Here is a 5,796-nt window from a genome sequence, read left to right as displayed (position 1 = left end):
GTCGGAAAAACGTATCATTGCTGTTGTAACGAGTCCGTTTCCCGGCGGATCTCGATACGACAGGTTCCTCGCGGCCGGATTTGGCTCGCCGTGCCAGGGTTCGCGGCGGGATAACGCGAGGGTTACGGCGGGACGCGGACGGTCGAGCACGGGTGATTAACGACACGAGTCTTCTAAATGTTCGTCACTGTCCCGGCTTCGCGTTTCGGGGGTCGGCGGTCGCAATTCGGGTCTCGCGCGCGTGTCGTATCACGGCGGGGTCATGGCCGTACGCGGCGGCGTATCCGGACCAGGGCAACCTCGGCGGACGGAGAGCCCGTGCCCCAGGACGGCCGGCGTTGCGCCGGTCGCGGGTGGTTCGCTCTCCGAGGGTGTAGGGCGGAGGCGGAGATGTCGGGTTTAACGGGAAAGAAGGTTACTTACCCTGGTTCCGGTCTCGATCGCTCGGCGTTCTGGTCGGCGCTCCAGGTATTCCAGCACGCAGCGGCGTGTTCGGGGTTTGCGGGTCGCGCGGATACTTCGGCACCGCTCGCGGTTATAATTCCGCGGACAAAATATACGCTAGCGGCTCGGTTTACTGTTCGGCTTCTCGGCGTCGCGGAGGACGGTTCCGGTCGTGATCGGGCGGTCGGTATCGGCGGCTGGCGATCTTATCGGAAAAGCACGTCTGTACGCGAACGTGGCGGAAAGCCAGAGAGGCCGTTTTCCGGCTCGTCTCTCTCGTCTGCTAGGCGAGGGGGTGCGGTGCGGTACGGTTCGCGGCCGGCTTTTCCGTTGTCGTCACGCATCCGGTGCGACGGTATCGCATCATGGCGGGTTCCGGTTCCCGCCAAGATCGGTTCGGTGGTGCGGGGATCGCGGGGACGCTCGCAGGGACCGGCGGATCTCGGTATCCGTCGGTCGTGTTCGGGGCGGTTCGAGTTCGGGGCGCGTACGGTTAGGAACAGGCCTGGCGCAGCCAGGTCTGTTACACTGTCTAAACGAAGTTCGAACATTTCGCGCATGGCTGATCAATTCTAAGAAACAGGTATCGTACGAAATACTCTTATAAGCACTTCTTTGCAGTTGATTCTTACGTAAACTTTTTTCTTTCCAGCAACACGATTAGAGAAATATGCAAAGAAAAAATTGATTCTCCCAACTACCGCCTCGAACGCGATAGACTAAAAAGTTTTCAAAACTGGCAGTTTTCTCACATCGTCAAACCGGAAGATCTCGCGACCGCAGGATTGTACTGCTCGAACGAAACGGATCGCGTCGAATGTTTCGACTGTGGCATAGGACTGTATCTATGGGACGATCCCATGACGGATCATCGCACCTGGTTGATATTCTGTCGACGCGTTTGCGGGCTAGATTGCAGCAACGTTCCAATAGGAGTCGATCCCGCTTCTAGGCTAGGCCCCGATCGTCGAAGGTACAAATAAATCGAATAATTATGTACGCGTGTTACAAATAATTATATACACGTGTTACAGGGAAACGATTGAAGATTGGAAATAGGAACCATGCACTGTTCATTGTAAATAGTTTACAATATATGCAGTTTGAATAAAATATTAAAATATGTATACAATAGTATAGTATAGTATAGTATAGTATATAATGTGGTATATTATGATAAGGGCGATCTGGAGAAAAAAAAAAACATTTTTTAGTTTTAAACTTACACGCATGTAAAACTTTATATTTGAATAAATTTATTTCACCAAAAACTTACCATTCAAATAATCTACTTATCGCGAGGACGAACTCCTCGTCTCACTCCTCCACTTCCCTGATCAAAAGTTTGAAGGCACGCCTCCAAGACCGGACGAACCGCATTCTTTCCATGCCCGTCTGTGGAAAAATATTTTTTCATTTACACGATACAAAACGATGCACTTTGATACAAAACAGCGCACTCACCAATCCTGCAGCCACCTCCTTCAGCGGCCGGCTCTCATCAACTATGGCACATCGTCGTCTTGCGATTGTCACAAACATTTTCTACTACTGCTATGTATTTTCACTCAAACACAGCTTGAAATGTGCGTAGCGGCGAACCGCCTCCTATTTAAACGTGTCTCGAGCGATAAAATTTAGCGAAGGATGTGGAATAAAAAAGCCTTGACGTGATAATGAATACGAGATGTAGACGCGATAACGAAAAACTGCATGGCGACTCGCCCAAGAGAATTCTTATTTCACGAATACGAGGTGTAAACGCGATAATGAGAAAACCGTTGATGCGATCGCAACTGGCAAAAGTATACGGTTCTATGAGAAAAGACGCCGTCTCGCCAAAATGCAACGATCTCGATGAAACCGCCAGAGCGAGAGAGAAACAGCCTCTCTATCTCCCGCGAAATATAATAAAAAAATGGCCGCGCGGCAAGAGCGAATAAATGGTCGCCCGACAAGAGCGAGAGAGAGAAACAACCTCTCTCTATCTCCCGCGAAATATAATAAAAAATGGCCGCGCAGCAAGAGCGAATAATTGGTCGCGCGGCAAGAGCGAGAGAGAGAAACAACCTCTCTCTATCTCCCGCGAAATATAATAAAAAGTGGCCGCGCAGCAAGAGCGAATAAATGGCCGCGCGGCAAGAAGACGGAAGAGCGAGAGAGAGAGAGAGAGAGAGAGAGAGAAACAACCTCTCTCTCTCTCTCTATCTCCCAGCGAAATATATCGCAACATTCAAGGTCAAATCACATTGCAGAATACGGCTGCAACGATAATGAGATACTTCGGCGGAAATCCGAAATCCTGATGCAGCGATAAGAAACGCCATCCCGGTAACAGAAACCGCAAGGCGATACCTCGGCGGCGGCGGAGCGATCCCTCCAATAGCCCCGCAAGAGAATGACCCCCTCGCCCATTGAGTTAGAAACCGCGATCGCCCCGCAAGAGAATAACCCCCCTCGCTTATTGAGTTAGAACCGGTATAGACTACCTACTCGTTTTTCAGATAAAAAATGAAGAAAAGAAATCGAAAACTGTGAGAGCTAAAAGTGAAATTTCGAGAATCGATTCGAGAGCCGTGGAGATCTCCTGTTCTCGGTTGTTGTGTACGCGGCGATCTAGCGAGAAGTTTTTTTTTTGACGGTGATGACGGTGATGATGGCGACGCGCGAGGAAAACAAACGGTACGCGAGACTGAGCGCATGAATAACGTGTTTAGAGTTGATCTGTGTGCGAGCGACGAAGTGCGTGCGTTCCCGAAGAGGCGGAGATTGCGACTGTATTTAGTTTCTTTTTTTTCGGTATATGTAACGTATCACAGACTTCACTTGGAACTGAACACCGTCGGAAGAGAGTTGCACGCATGTTGCGTCCCTCGTGTGTTCTCGTTAGCGCCATTTTAGTGTCTGCGTCGGAAACCATCGACGAACGACGGAGAGAGAAAACGGGGTCGTGCGAGACGTGGATAAAAAAAAATAGTCGAAGGAGACGACTAACGGAGACCGTAGTAGAGGAGGTTGGGCGCTAACGAGAGGAACAACGCGGTGCATCAAGACACCTCGAGATCGCGTCGATGGTAGTCGCAATTAGGGTCCTCTGGCTCCGACAGGCCTTCGGACAGGCCTTCCGACAGTTTGTTCTCATTGTGTACTCTCTCGTTACCCAGTAGTACATAAATAATCACACACACATTCTCTCTCTCTCTCTCTCTCTCTCTCTTTCACTCTCTCTCTCTCACTCATTATCTCTATAGTGTCTATGCTCCCGTAGGTTTTACGAGAAGTCATGCTGCACTGTCCTCAACATTAAGTCGATGGCGATCCTGGCGTCCTCGACGGAGTCGTGTTCCATTGTCTGTATCTCTCGTCGCAGCACCGTCCTCGCGAGTGTTTTCAGGCTGCAGCGGAACGGGTATCCGAGGAAGTGAGGAAACGCCACTCATGTGTCGATCACAGTAGAGTGAAGGATTCTGAGAGCTCTGAGATCATTATCCAGGGCGTGACCGATCAGGATCGTCTCAGCGTGGACGAAGCTGATAAGGTCCATTTGCACGCCCCTGAGACGTTTCGATGCCCTCGAGAGATCCTTCGCAGTGATCCCACTGAACCTGGTATTTTGGTCGATAATCTCTGCATCGGGCCTGACCAGCGTGTCATAGACCACATTTCCATCCATATCGACCACAGTTACTTCGGCCAGCTCGAGTCCGCGCCGCGTGAAGCACATCTCGCAGTTCAGAGCGAAGACACCGTAGTTTCCATCGGAGGGCACGATCCCGGCAGGTTGAGTACACACGTACCCCTCCAGGGGTCAATTGTATCCTGGAGATAGGCCCGTCCAAACGTGCATTCTGGCGTTGGTGCATGCTCTGGAACTGTTCCGGCCCTGGCAACACTCCCAGGCGTTCCTTTGCAGCCCGTTCACAATTCCGCTCCGGAACTTTCCCCAATGGTATACGCACCGATCCTCCTGCAGGTATTCGCCATCGTGCCGGTTGACATAGAAATTTTTGAGGCACCTCGCGCACTGCCTCTCTTCGACGACAAGTTTATACGATTCGGGGGTTCAATAGCTCCTCGACCTCTCCTAATACTGGTGGTAGCCGTAGCCGGACGAGGAGCATGAGGACGAATACGAGGATGAGTGCGTCGATGACGACGAGGAAGAGGAATCGCCGATATCCGAGCTCTTATCGCTATCTGAAGCGCTCTCCTGCTCTAGGGCAGAGCTGTCGACGGAGCTTCCACTATAGTTCCCGCTGTCGACCTCGCTCTCCACTATGGAGGTGGTTCCGCTGCCAGGCACAAATTCGCGGGTGTTGACATCCAGGTGATGGTAGCTGCGTGCCCGATAGCCCAGGGGATGTTGGTGATGGTTGACAACCGCAGCGTAGCCAGGGTAATAGCTACACTCGACCGGGTAGCCAAGATGGGCCAGCTGATCACCTGTTACTGTGTATCCCCGGAGCAAGGAGGCCAGCGCCGCGTTACTTAGATGTTTTAGCTCGTTTCGCTGGCTACTCAGGAACGTGCTGGACTCTCTGCCAGCGTTCCAGGGCCCGGTCGTCGCATTTTCCCCGGACTTGGTCTGCGCGCGATGTGCGTTTTCAGCAGTTTCCAACTGGTAATTCCTCCTGGAACCGGCGGTCCTCGGGGACGTCAACGAGGTTTGGGAAGTCTCGGAGCTCCTAGTAGGGCTGCTAGGCTACTCCTGCTGCCGGCAGTGGTGATGCCTGCGCACTCGTTGCTGCTGTTGCTGGTGCTAGCCAGCCTGCTCCTCCTCGTGCTCTTGCTCGTCGTCTCGTTCCTGGCGCTGGTCCTGTGGCGCTCTGGTACGATTTCTCCTTTGTCGTTGGCTCAGGATCGCTCGATCCTCTTTCGTCGACGATCCCAACGAGGCCTCGCTGCTCGCGGACGTTGAGGCCGTCGAGGAGCCTGTTGAGGCGGTCGACGTCGACGAGGATGCCGACGACTTAAGGTCGGCCCACACAAGACCGGGAAGAGACCGGGTACGTTTGGCCGCTAGATTCGAAACCAGGGTGTAGGGTTTGAGTCGACGGAGCTACAGTGTTCTCGACTATATTTCTGCTCGCCCCGGTTGGGTCATTATCTCGAGCGTTTGACCATTTCCAGATAGCCTTTCGGGAACGCGTTGACAGTTCCCTGCTGTGTATGGCACAAAAAAATGTTTTTAGGGCCTTCACGGTTCCTTAGGTAAACTTTCGGTATCTCCTGTTTACAATACCATGGAAATAGGAAACCGTCCTGCCTCTTGGTGAAACATCATACATCCTTGTATTGTACGTAAATTATACATACATATATTGTGTAACGGTTGCGTCTCGCTTGCGTGAG

The 5,796-nt window shown here is 52.1% G+C and overlaps 1 pseudogene; it reads right to left on the bottom strand.

Moving 5' to 3' along the window:
* Window positions 1-3,672: 3,672 nt before the first annotated feature.
* LOC143363687 (putative exonuclease GOR pseudogene) lies at window positions 3,673-5,361 on the bottom strand (annotated as a pseudogene).
* Window positions 5,362-5,796: the final 435 nt, after the last annotated feature.

The sequence above is a fragment of the Halictus rubicundus genome, unplaced genomic scaffold (genome assembly GCF_050948215.1).
Source record: "Halictus rubicundus isolate RS-2024b unplaced genomic scaffold, iyHalRubi1_principal scaffold0094, whole genome shotgun sequence".
NCBI classification, from domain to species: Eukaryota; Metazoa; Arthropoda; class Insecta; order Hymenoptera; family Halictidae; genus Halictus; species Halictus rubicundus.
This window is presented reverse-complemented; position numbering and strand designations above follow the sequence as displayed.